General features: G+C 45.2%; 1 protein-coding gene across 1 annotated transcript in view; it reads right to left on the bottom strand.

Annotated features, from left to right (window-relative positions):
• Positions 1 to 13,140, bottom strand: part of ASTN1 (astrotactin 1) — an 846,340-nt gene that overhangs the window by 831,482 nt on the left and 1,718 nt on the right. The gene's annotated exons all lie outside the window — the stretch shown is intronic.

Below are 13,140 nucleotides of genomic sequence, written 5' to 3'. Positions count from 1 at the left end.
GCAACACATGGTAACGCATGAAACAAAAGACAATTAGAATCTTGTTGGAAAAAAATTTGTTTCTGAAATGCTCGTTTAATTATTTGTTTTCATGGTTAATGAGAAAATGGAAAATTAAAAGGCAAAGAACTGATTTTTTCTTTTCCTTATCTGAATCTATTTGAATACAATTCTAACTGTTAATGTGGCCCTCAATCAGGAAATATGCATGTGCTAGGAAAAGGTTCATCAAGAATTTTGTGGCCACGAACATTCCTTTCAATTAACCAGTAATCAAAGATACAGGAATGTATGAAAGATCATAAAGGTTTCTGTATAGTGTATGCAAAATTGCAGGTATAATTAGATTCCATTATATAGTTGTTGTGCTCATAAGTTTACATACCCTGGCAGAATTTATGATTTCTTGGAAATTTTTCAGAGAATATGAATGATAACACAAAAACATTTCTTTCACTCATGGTTAGTGTTTGGCTGAAGCCATTTCTTATCATTCAACTGTGTTTACTCTTTTTAAAGGATAATGACAACAGAAACTACCCAAATTGCCCTGATCAAAAGTTTGCATACCCTGGTGATTTTGGCCTGATAACATGCACACATGTTGACACAAAGGGGTTTGAATGGTAATTGTAACCATCCTCACCTGTGATCTGTTTGCTTGTAATTTGTGTGTGAGTATAAAAGGGCAATTTGTTTCTGGACTCCTGACAGACCCTTACATCTTTCATCCAGTGCTGCACTGACGTATCTGGATTCTGGGGAAATCAAAATAACTGTCAAAGGATCTACGGGAAAAGGTAGTTGAACTGTATAAAATAGGAGAGGGTTATCAAAAGATATCCAAGGAATTGCGAATGCCAGTCAGCTGTGTTCAGACTCTAATCAAGAAGTGGAAAATGAGGGGTTCTGTTGAAACCAAACCACGGTCAGGTAGACCAACTAAAATTTCAGCCACAACTGCCAGGAAAATTGTTTGGGATGCAAAGAAAAACCCACAAATAACTTCAGGTGAAATACAGGACTCTCTGAAAACATGTGGTACATCATTCCTACTGTGAAACACAGAGGTGGATCGCTGATGTTTTGGGGATGTGTGAGCTACAAAGGCACAGGAAATTTGGTCATAATTGATGGCAAGATGAATGCAGTATGTTATCAAAAAATACTGGAGCATTCATCAGCCAGGAAGCTGCACATGGGACGTACTTAGACATTCCAACATGACAATGATCCAAAACACAAGGCCAAGTTGACCTGTCATTGGCTACAGCAGAATAAAGTGAAGGTTCTGGAGTGGCCATCTCAGTCTCCTGACCTCAATATCATTGAGCCATTCTGGGGAGATCTCAAACATGCAGTTCATGCAGAACAGCCCAAGAATTCACAGGAACTGGAGGCTTTTTGCCAAGAGGAATGGGCAGCTTTACCATCTGAGAAGATAAAGAGCCTCATCCACAAATACCACAAAAGACTTCAAGCTGCCATTGATGTTAAAGGGGACAATACACGGTATTAAGAATTGAGGTATGTAAACTTTTGATCAGGGTCATTTGGGTAGTTTCTGCTGCCATTATGATTTAAAAAGAGTAAACACAGTTGATTGATAATTAATGGCTTTAGCCAAACCCTCACCATGAGTGAAAGAAACGTTTTTGTGTTATCTTTCATAGTCTCTGAAAAATGATCAAGAAATCATAAATTCTGCCAGGGTATGTAAACTTATTAGCACAACTGTATATACTTTACTGTATGTGTATAGAGAGAGAGAGGGGGGAGGGGAGTGGGGAGAAGAGAGAAAGAGAAGAGGAAGAGAAGAGAGAGAGGGGGGGAGAGGGGGGGGGGAAGGAATGAGAGAGAGAGATGGAGAGAAGAGAAGGAAACAGAGGAGGGAGAGAGGAGAGAAGAGAGAGAGAGATGGAAAGAAGAGAGAGAGAGGAAGGGAGGGATAGAAGAGAGAGGATAGAGAGGGAGGAGTGCTGAGAGAGATTGTGGAGAAATAGAGGGGGGTATGGAGAAATAGAAAGGGAGAGAGAGAGAGAGAGAGAGAGAGAAACAAGAAAGAAGAGATAGAGAAGAGAGAGAGAGAGAAGAGGGAGAGAAGAAAAGAGGGAGAGAAGAAAAGAGGGAAGAAGAAAAGAGGGATAGAAGAGAGAGGGAGAGATGAGAGAGGGGGAGAAGTGAGGGAGAGAAGAGAGCGAGAGAAGAGAGCGAGAGATATGGGGAGAGTGGAGAGAGAGGGGGGAGAAGAGGGAGAGAAGAGAGCAAGATAGATGGGGAGAGTGGAGAGAGAGAGGGGGGAGAAGAGGGAGAGAATAGAGAAAGAGAAGAGAGGGAAAGAAGGGAAAGAGAGAGAGACAGAGAGGGGGAGAGTGGAGAAAGAGGAGGGAGAGAGGGGAGATAGTCAAGAGAGGAAGAGAACAGAGGGAAAAAAGAGAGGGAGATAAGAGAGAGAAAGGGAGATGAGGTAGTGGAGAGAGAGAGGGAAGAGGTATGGAGAGAGAGGGAGAGAGAGAGGGGGGGGGGGAGAGAGAGGAGGGGAGAAGAGAGGGAGAGAAGAGAGGGGGAGGGGGAGAGAGGGGGAGAGAAGAGTGAGTGAGAGAGAGCGAGAGGATGGAGAGGGGGAGAGAGATGGGGGATAGGGATAGAACAGAGAGAGAGAGAGGAGAGGGAGAGAGAGAGGGGAGGGAGAAAGAGAGGGGGAGATGGGGGAGTGGAGATAGAGGGGGGAGATATGGAGAGGTAGAAAGGGAGAGAGCAAGGAAAAGAGAGGGAGAGAGGAGAGAAGACAGAGAGGAGAGAGAGAAACGGTGGAGAGGGGGGAGAAGAGAGGGGAAGACAGGGAGAGAAGATTGAGGGAGAGAGAGAGAGAGGGAGGAAAGGGAGGGAAGAGATATGGAGAGATAGAAAGGGAGAGTGCAGGAAAGGGAGTTATGCCCACTCCCCTCTATATTACCCCCTACCCCTTTCCCCCTTCTTTTTCTTATATAAACTCAACTGCTTTGGCAATGCTAACATATATGTGGTCCTGCCAATAAAGCTTATTTGAATTTGAATTGTAGAGAAGAGAGAGAGGGGGAGAGAGAGGGGGGAGGGGGGAGAAGAGAGATGAGGGAAGAGAGAGGGAAAGGAGAGGGAAAGGAGAGAGAGAGAGAGAGAGAGGGAGAGAGAGAGAGAGAGAGAAGTGTGTGTGGGGGGGGGGGGGAGAGGGAGAGAAGAGACAGAGGGAGGAGAAGTAAAGAGAGAGGACCTTTATAGTCCCCGTTACCCCCCTCCCATACAAACTCAGCTGCTTTGGCAATACTAAAATGTATTTGGTCCTGCCAATAAATCTCATTTGAATTTGAATTGAATTTGAGAGAGAGAGAGAGAGGGAGTGCTGAACATATGCAATATAATTGTAAATTTAAATTCATTTTGCTTTCCTTTTCAATGATTTCCTAAGCAATAAAAGAAACCTGTTTAATGCCTGGGAATACATTCTAGTAGCAGATGTGGACAAAAATTAGGGGCCTTCAAACAAAATTAGTTGACTCAATGACATCATAGTTCAATGCTCTGACAATTGATTTTTCTGAATTTCGGACAATTTTTGCGAAATGAAATTGTGTATGGGCAGCTTATTGCGGAACTAAACCCTCCTATCCTTTTCAGCCAAGGTAGCTGCCATCTTAGTTTTTGCTTGATCCGCAACTGCCATGATGCGATCAGTTATGACACCAGTCATTGGTCGGTTTGACAGTTTGGTTGAGAACACAAACAAATATAACAGTTCGCATTTCCAGCCTGGCGAGAATGTAACTGTTTTTTTAAACTGTTAAATGAATGGGTTTAGTTCCACTTTAAGTGTGATGCATTGGGGCGCCATTTGCTTTTAATGGTACCCCAAAACACAACAGAGTGCATGCTCATTTGCACTCCACAATGCAGAGTGGTGAACCATCAATGTGTTGTAATGCATGGTCATAACACAATACACATTAACACGTCACAACAGTCTGAATGCAGCCTTAGTGCAGGTTGCAATGGTAAAGAAAGAAAGGTGTCCTGCTCGGGTCAGCATTGGTTACAACTGAATGGCTGAGCCAATAAAGGAAAGATATCAGTGCTGGGATTGTGTAAATATGAGAACTAAGCATGCCAGCATCCACCCATTACAGATATGGCACGTTCAAGTGGGCTCAAAGTTGAATACATTTCTCAGTCAATCATTGTGCTTTATTCTTTGCGTTGGCAACTCAAACCCCAACAGTGCAGAGTTTTTGTCTCAGGCTACAAAATTGGGCCTGAAAATCAATGACTACATAACACTAACTAACTCTCGCAATCATAGAATGGAATCTTCTCCTAGTTTTATTATACTGTAAGTCTAGGTTTAACCACTTGCTTACTGGGCACTTAAACCCCCCTCAGTCCCAGACCAATTTTCAGCTTTCAGCGCTGATGCACTTTGAATGACAATTGCGCGGGCATACAACACTGTACCCAAATGAAATTTTTATCATTTTTTTCCCACAAATAGAGCTTTCTTTTGGTGGTATTTAGTTACAGCTCGGAGTTTTATTTTTTGCTAAACAAACAAAAAAAGATGCAAAAAAAAAAAAAAAAAAAATCATGTTTTAATAGTTTGTTATAAAATTTTGCAAACGGGTCATTTTTCTCCTTCATTGAAGTGCGCTGATAAGGCGGCACTGATAGGCTGCATTGGTGGGCACTGATGGGCTGCATTGGTGGGCACTGATAGGCTGCATTGGTGGGCACTGATAGGCTGCACTGGTGGGCACTGATAGGCATAGTTAAGGCGGCACTAATAGGCACAGATAAGGCGGCACCGATGGGCACAGATAAGGCGGCACTGATGGGCAAAGATGGGCACAGATAAGATGGCACGGATGGGTGGCACGGATAAGTGGCACGGATGGGTGGCACGGATGGGCACTGATAGGTACCACAGATAGATGGGACTGATGGGCACTGATAGGTGGCTCTGATAGGTGGCACTGCTGGGCACTGATGGGCGGCACTGCTGGGCACTGATGGGCAGCACTGCTGGGCACTGATGGGCGGCACTGGGGTGCAGCACCTTTGAGGCAGATTGGGTGGCACTGTGGGTGGCACTGTGGGTGGCACTGTGGGGTGGCACTGTGGGTGGCACTGTGGGTGGCACTGTGGGCACTATGGGCACAGACGGGGGCACTTACTTTTACTTTTAGTTATACTTCAGGATGGCACTGCGGGAGGCAGGTGGGCACTGGCAGGTGGCATGTGGTGCCTTGCATTGCTGGCCGTGATCGGGACTGATGTCCCGATCACGGCCGCCGGTGATCGGCTTTTTTTTTTTCTCCTCGCGCTGTCAGCGCGAGGAGGAATAATAGCCGATTACCGGCTCCGTTCTATCACATGATCAGCTGTCATTGGCTGACAGCTGATCACGTGATAAGGGGTCGGGATCGACCCCTTACACGGATCGGTGATCAGGCGAGTCTCACGGACTCGCCGATCACAGAGCGCGCCGCGCGCGCCCCTCAGGGGGCGCGCAGGCCGCTCGTAACCGGGACGACGTCAATAGACGTAGTCCCGGAAATCTAGGTCCGCGCTAATGCCGTCATTCGGCAATAGCGCGGTACCCAAGTGGTTAAACCAATCAGAAACAAAGTCGTACGTTCCTAACAAACCTTCTTTGTGCATGTTACTATGAAACAGGCGACCTAAACGTCTGAAGAGCTCATTCAAAGTAGCACATTTATTTGAAATATCTCTATATTGTCTACCAAAATAATAATATAGTTGGGTTGAAAAAAAGTTACAAGTTTTTAATATTGAGCCAAAAAAAAACCCCAGCAACCTATTCAGAGAAAAATAAGATAAACCTTACAAAACATTGTCCAGTTCTAAAAATTCCTTCCTGATCCCCCATGAGGTTCATCCCAGGATCAATAAACAATGTAATTTCTCTTATGCAGCGTACACACGACCGGTTTTTCCATCAGAATATACTCTGACGGTTTTTCCAACGGAGTTCCACTGAAACGGACTTTCCTACACACGATCACACCAAAGTCCAGTCGTTTAGAACACAGTGACGTAACACGTGTACGACGGGACTAGAAAAAGGAAGTTCAATAGCCAGTAACCAATAGCTGCCCTTGTGTAGTTTTTGGTTCATCGGAATAGCATACAGACAAATGGTTTTCACCATAGAAATTGATTCAGTCGGAAATATTTAAAGAGGAAGTAAACCCTTACAAACCACTTTGACCTACAGGTAAGCCTAGATTAAGGCTTACCTGTAGGTCCAAGAAATATCTCCTAAACCTATATGGTTTAGGAGATATTTGCCCGAAAACGGGCACCGCTGTCTACGGCGCATGCGCCGTAGACAGCGGCGCGCAGGCGCACTAAACGCGGCAGTTCCAAGAATGGAGCTGCCGCATTTGTCGACTCCCGTGCGCATGCGCGGGAGTGACGTCATCGCGGCTTCGCCGAATGACAGCGGCGGAGCTGCGAGACGCCACTCCCGTGCGCATGCGCGGGTGTGACGTCATTGCGGCTTCGCCGCTGTCATTCGGCGGAGCTGCGAGACGCCACAAGCAAGATGGATGCGGCGGACTACAGGGGACAGCGGCGACTTCGCTGGCTCCTGTGTCAGGTAAGTGACACATAATGGGCTACTATGCGATGCATAGTAGTCCATTATGCTTTACCTTTGCAGGGAAAAAAAGAGGAAGTAAACTCATCAGGGTTTACTTCCTCTTTAAGTCATGTTCTATTTCTAGGTGCGTCTGAATTTTCGTAAAAAAAAGTCAGCTGAAGCCCACACACGATCGGAATATCCAATGAAATGATTCCGTCTGACTCTTTCTGCCGGAAAGTCCGACCATGTGTACACGGCATTAGATATTGGTAGTCCTCTTTAAGGAATTCTACTGCATCATCCAGAACCTATTCCTACACACGATTATTCCATATCTTCACCCCTCCAATGCCCCTTTCACACCAGTGCCACCATTCTGACATGGTAGGGGATCCATAGACTGACCCCCTGCTGAGACAGATCAAAACAGAAACAGATGTCACATATAATTCTGTAATTGCAAAGCGTGCCCCAGTACTTTTTGCAGCAACCTTTAGGGGAACTTCGGAGCTTCTTTCTACTAAATTTTGCAAAAGGGATCATTTATATATTTAAAGCCCAATTGAACTTCCTAGAAAAACCCATGACCTGCTAGCATGCTGTAAAGAAGGATCCTTATTCTCTATGTGAAGCAGTGGTCTCTCTGCTGTGTCCTATGCATCCTGTGCTAAGTCAGTGCACTGCAAATTAGCAGAGAACATAAGCTTTGCAGAAATATAGGTCTGTCTTAGCAGGGGGATTGTTGAACCTCTGCAGAAAGACCACTGCTTGCATACAGAGAGCAAGGGTCCTTCTCTACAGTCTTCAGCATGTTAGCAGGGAACAGGACTTTCTGCTAAGGTTGTGGCTGCTTTTTAAAGAAAGTCAAGGATAATACCTTCACATTTTCTTTCCTTCGTTTTTATAAAATACCTCTGTATTTACAACAAGTAACAAAGAGAAAGAAGACTAATAGCATGTTTTATCTTTTACAGAGAATTGGACTTGTATAGTAAGCAGACCAGTACAATTCCCACCCCCTTTCAACAATGTCATGAAGGGGAGGGGTTTAGTCGCTATCACACAAGTGCAGGTATGCAAAGGTTTTAGAAACCTGATGCAAAAACTTAAAGTGATTGTAAAGGTATGTTTTTTTTTTTCTTTAAAAATAACAAACACGTTATATACTTACCCCGATCCTCCTTTTCTGGTGTCCCCCAGTGGCGCTCCTGGCTCCTCCTTCGCATTGGGTGCCCCCAAGGAGAGCCCATTTCCATGGGGGCACTCCTGCGGACATGCTCCCAAGTCCTGCTGCTACGTCTATTGACACAGACAGCAGGACTTGGCCCCTACCCCCAGCTCCCATGTCACTGGATTTAATTGACAGCAGTGGGAGCCAATGGCTCCCGCTGCTATCAATCTATCCAATGAGGACCCGAGACAGCGGCTGGAGCTTCTGGGCTCGTTCTCGTCACTGGAAAGATCGGGTTCAGGTAAGTAAAAGGGGGGCTCTGGGGGGCAGCTGCACCACAGAAGGTTTTTCACCTTAATGCATAATGCTTTAAGGTAAAAAACCTCAAGACTTTACAACTTAATAGAAGGATCAAGCTGTCCTTGTACGATTAGCAATTTCTAATCTGTTTTTATGTTTACAGAGGTTTTCAATACTAACTTTTCTTTCTGAAAACGCCAGCACCATGGCTCTGTTGTTCCAATATTAATATTCATTAACCAGGAGGGGGGTATGCAGATAAGAATTTTTAACTTTTATTTTCTGATGTGCACACAGGCTCTGACATAGAAAACATTCCGACCCATGGGGTAGAATTACAGCCATGTAAAGAGAATTTTTAGAAGGTTAGCAATGATATCTCCCACATATCTATCATGACATAATAAATTTAACACCTTGACCACAATTTTACAAGTAGTCATGTTAGATGAGCTCCAGAACATGGACACGGGCTGCCTCACCTCAGGCAGGTGCTGGTGCAGGTGGACAGCTCACACTCAGCTCCTCCGGCGTGCTCCCTTCCTTCTGAGCAGCGCTGCCTGGAGAAGACGGAGGAGGTGGGCGGAGCCAAAATTGACCAGGCGCAAAATAGGAAGAAGTTCCTCCATTGCTCTGAATTCTGGGGCCTCGCCTCGGCCTCATGACGTTATGTCACTGGTTGCTAGATGCTAGACGGCAGGCGAGTCTAGCAACCAGTGCAGCGGGCAGCAGAGAGGCCAGCAGATGGTGCAATAAGAGAGTCTAGGGAATCAGGGCAGCGCCACTGCTGCTGAATGTAACAGTAAGTGACTGCTATGGCTTCAGTGCCCCCCTTTGTGGCACCTGGGCGCCCCCCCTTTGCGGCACCTGGGCTCCCACCCAGGATTAGCCTTGAGTGTCCATGTGCGGACACCTTGCTACCGGGGGGGGGGGGTGCTTGCCCCCCCCCCATGTGGACGCCCATGAAAAAGGAAAAAGGCCTGTGTCTATGAAAAATGCTCACATCACCCAGAAGGGATATCCTAGTTACAGATTAAAGCGGGAGTCCACCGGGACTCCGCGTTTTTTTTTTTTTTAAAAGCCAGCAGCTACAAATACTGCAGCTGCTGACTTTTAAATAGTGACACTTACCTGTCCAGCGCGCCTGCGATGTCGGCACCCGAAGCCGATCGCTCGCTCCTGCCGCCGCCATCTTGGGTATGGGAATCAGGAAATGGAGCCTTTCGGCTTCATTTCCCGGTTCCCTACTGCGCATGCGCGAGCCGCGCGGCGCAATCCGGACGGTCCCCGCTGCCTCTGGGAGCTGTGTGTTTCCCAGCAGGCAGCGGGGCACTTGCTGAAGGGGGCGGGCGCTTGCGGAAAGGGATGTAACGTACGCCCCTTTCCGCAGAGAGCTAGCCCGGAAGTGGGTGCAGTTACCTGGATTATCCAGATAACTGCACCCCCCTCCCCGCTGAAAGGTGCCGATTGTGGCGCCGGAGGGGGGGGGATTCCGATGAGCGGAGGTCCATTTTAGGGTGGACCTCCGCTTTAAGCTTGATGGGCAGAGTCACTCACTGGCCTCTTCTCTCTTCTACTATGTTTCTTAATCTCATACTACCAAGTAAATTAAAAAACACAATGGGGACCCCACTTATTGGCCATGGCAGCTGTACATGCCAAAACTCAGATGTCAGAACTGTAAAATTAAAGAAAGCAACTAAAGAAAGAAGTTTTGGTATTAAGTGGGTTGAACTATTAAGAAAGGAAAGCAGTCAAAACATATTAAAAGTCAAAAAGCGTAAAGCAACAGATTTCCTTTAAACCTTTCTCCGCAAGCCTGGCTGCACATACTGTACCTACCTTCCTCCTTCACGCCATTAGCAAATAAAAACCAAAGGAAATGGCATGTACTTCCAAGTACGGAAAAACCTGTGGCTCAAAGGAAAGAAAGTGCTGCTGGGAAGGTATGCATTAAAGTGAGCCTGTTCCTTCACCTTGCTTGAACAAAGCACAGATTCATTTTAAACAGCACTTTTTAGCAAGTTTTTATTGATTAATTTATTCACGCAAAGGAGAAATGTGGGATTATGAAAAAAACAAAACACAAACATACTCACCCCCCCCCCCCCCCCCGCTGCAGCATCACTGTTTTGCTGCAGCTGTCCCCTGCCAGCTCTAAGATCAAGAACTGAGCAACCACATAACAACTGATTGCTCAGTTCTGAGCAGAGAGCGGCGACTGTCAGTCACCGCTCTCTGCTTGGCCTCTTCAGTGCTCATTGGAGCACTAGGCTGGGGAGGGAGTGGGAGTAGGAGCTGCTGGTTCAGGCTCTCAGAATGAGGGGAAGCTCTGCTGAATTTTAATCTAATCATGTACAAACAAAATGCTGTTTATTTTCCTTGCAGTAAATAATCCCCTAAATCTATGTTATGCAATACTGATGTGTGGGATGTACTGATGTTGGAGTATAGAGTGCCTCCGTAACGTCAGCCGACAGCAGGCTTCGGTCTGCTGTTGGCTGATTCTTGGTCACAGAAGAGCACAAGTAAGTGCAATACTGTGACCCATAGGAAAAGTATGGTCAAAATATCTTTGTCCCTACCTCTCTTATAAAAAACAATTTTTTCTTCAGCGTTCTTGTAGTACTTTTTCTATGTACTTTCTAATAGCTACACAAGGTCAGGCAGAGCACCCCCCCCCCCCCCCCCCCCACCATTATATCCACCAATGTGGCTAGAAAAAAAATGGATGTTTGAAATGTGGAACTTGTCTTTTTTCCAAGCATTTGCCCAAGACAAGCAGTTTGAAGAGGAATGCAGAGGGAAGGGGAACGTCAAGCTCCCATCCCTTTGCATTCCTCTTGCCACAGCATTTTTTGGGCAAGTGCATTGATCCAAGACAAGTACCAGGTTTGAAGCAGCCATCTCCTTGTACATCGTTCGATGAACAGTGGAGGAGGGGGGCTTTCTATACTCGTTGCTATGCTTACAAAGCACATAGGGACAAAGTTTTACAAGTACTTTGTCCCATGGGTGACAGACCACTAAAAAAAAGTGGAGAGTCTTTTCTTTAAATAGGCATTCCACCCAAAACTGAAGTATAAACCCCTGACATCTGATCTCATCATTCTTGGGAAGTCCAAGGCAAAAACCTACCACTTGAATTCATAGGTTCATAGGATACCTGATGCGGCCAGGTGAGTCTTTGTCTGGGTTTCAAAAATGTTGTCATTGAAATACTAACTGTCTTGGGGGAAATATGGGCCTGCTATTGCTAGATGCCAGACTGTTATGCTGATCCTCTGGCTTAGATATTTTCTAAATCAGAAACAGGTATACAGGGCAGAAAAGTATTTTTCTTTCTTATCTGCAGACCTGTGTCATAAAGTAATTTGATCAGTATGGTGGCAAAGCAACTAGCATTTCCACATTTTTCGAAACCCTGGGGGCAACACATAGCAGTGGAAGATTTGGGCCTACAGACTTCCTCTATAGTTGAAATAGTGAACTGATTTAATGCTAGCCATAGACATTAGACATGTGGACATAATCTGTACATCAAAACATGATGTATATGTGCACACACATATTGCCTAATTATTCATGTTCTTTTAGTAATGGAAAGCGGTGGAAGAACAATTAAACCAATCCCTGGTGCTAACATGAATGCCGACCAAAAAGTTCCAACCAAGCCAATCAACTGTTCCTCTAAGTTTTTCTCCCACTACCCTAACACCTAACCATTCGCATAGCATGACAATAACTACTAATCAGTATCAGTAGAACTCGGACTAGAGGCCCAAAACCAGGATTTGGAATCCACCAGTGCAAGTTAAAAACCAAATCCCTTAAATAAGAGCCCCTGGTTTCCTGACTCCATGTACTCTTTGTGTGTTGAAGGAATATACAGACATGTTTCTCATTCCAAACTGGGGTCAGTCCAACCTGTAGTGGATTTTTCAATCCACGGTTAGACGTAGGTGGTCAACATAGCTGACAACTGTACTGTTGTTCTGGGAACAATCAAAGCAATATTTGAGAACTGCAAACTTGAACAATCCTATAATGCATCCTGGCCACTAAACAATAACACATGACTTTAGGCCTTTGTGATTACCAGCAGCCTAGATCTAAATTAACCTACCCCTGATGATAACCAGCACATGTACTGGGTAATTTAAGACTTGCAATGCTTCACAATGTACATCCACCTAAACTACTCATGATATATTTGAACCCTACCTCTCATAGAAGTCTAGAAAGTTACACCGAAATGGTAAGTGAGTAATCCACCATGAATGAGTAAGATATCTGTCCTATGTCCTCAGTGACCGAAGCCTCTGATCCTGACAGTGGAAAGGGAATGCATTAGTAGCCTTGTGTGACACAAAGTAAGATACTTATCACTAAGTCAATGTTTTCTTCACCAAGGGTAACATCTTCTATGTAACCTTCAGCCTGTTATCATTACATTTGCAGAGGACAATTCTGGGATGAGATCTGCAATGATCTTAAGTGGACATTTTTCTCTTTGGCCGCTGGACCAACTTCACACATCAATCGACCCAATTTAACAAGCACGCCTCTGGCCAAATCTGGAGCACAGAACTAAGGCAGATGCGCTTTTCATCTCTGAAGTGCACACAGTGCTCAAATACAGATTCAACAGCATACAACTGATTAAGAAGATAATTACAATTTGCTGTAACCAAAAACAGTGTTAAAATGAGAGTGGATGCAGGACACAGGCTCCCAACAGAGATGAGGACTTTCCACTGGAATTTAAAGGACTTCTCCGCTTTAAACATCAGTGGGGATCAATGGGACAGGGCAAACTGAATGGAGCATGAAAACTGCACTTACTGTACTTTAATGTTCCAGATCTGCCACTTTGAATTGTGGCGTATAGTTATGAGGACAAGGCTCACAACTGTCCAAAATGAGTAGGTCCATTGTACAAAGCGCAACAACCTAATGTAACCAATCAGATTTGATCCTTTTTACTATTCCGGTTAAAGAATGCTGAGATTGAATTGGTTACTAAAGATCACTG

This window comes from Lithobates pipiens, unplaced genomic scaffold (assembly GCF_037356315.1).
Source record: "Lithobates pipiens isolate NorthernLeopardFrog02 unplaced genomic scaffold, aLitPip1_a1.2 Scaffold_23, whole genome shotgun sequence".
NCBI classification, from domain to species: Eukaryota; Metazoa; Chordata; class Amphibia; order Anura; family Ranidae; genus Lithobates; species Lithobates pipiens.
This window is presented reverse-complemented; position numbering and strand designations above follow the sequence as displayed.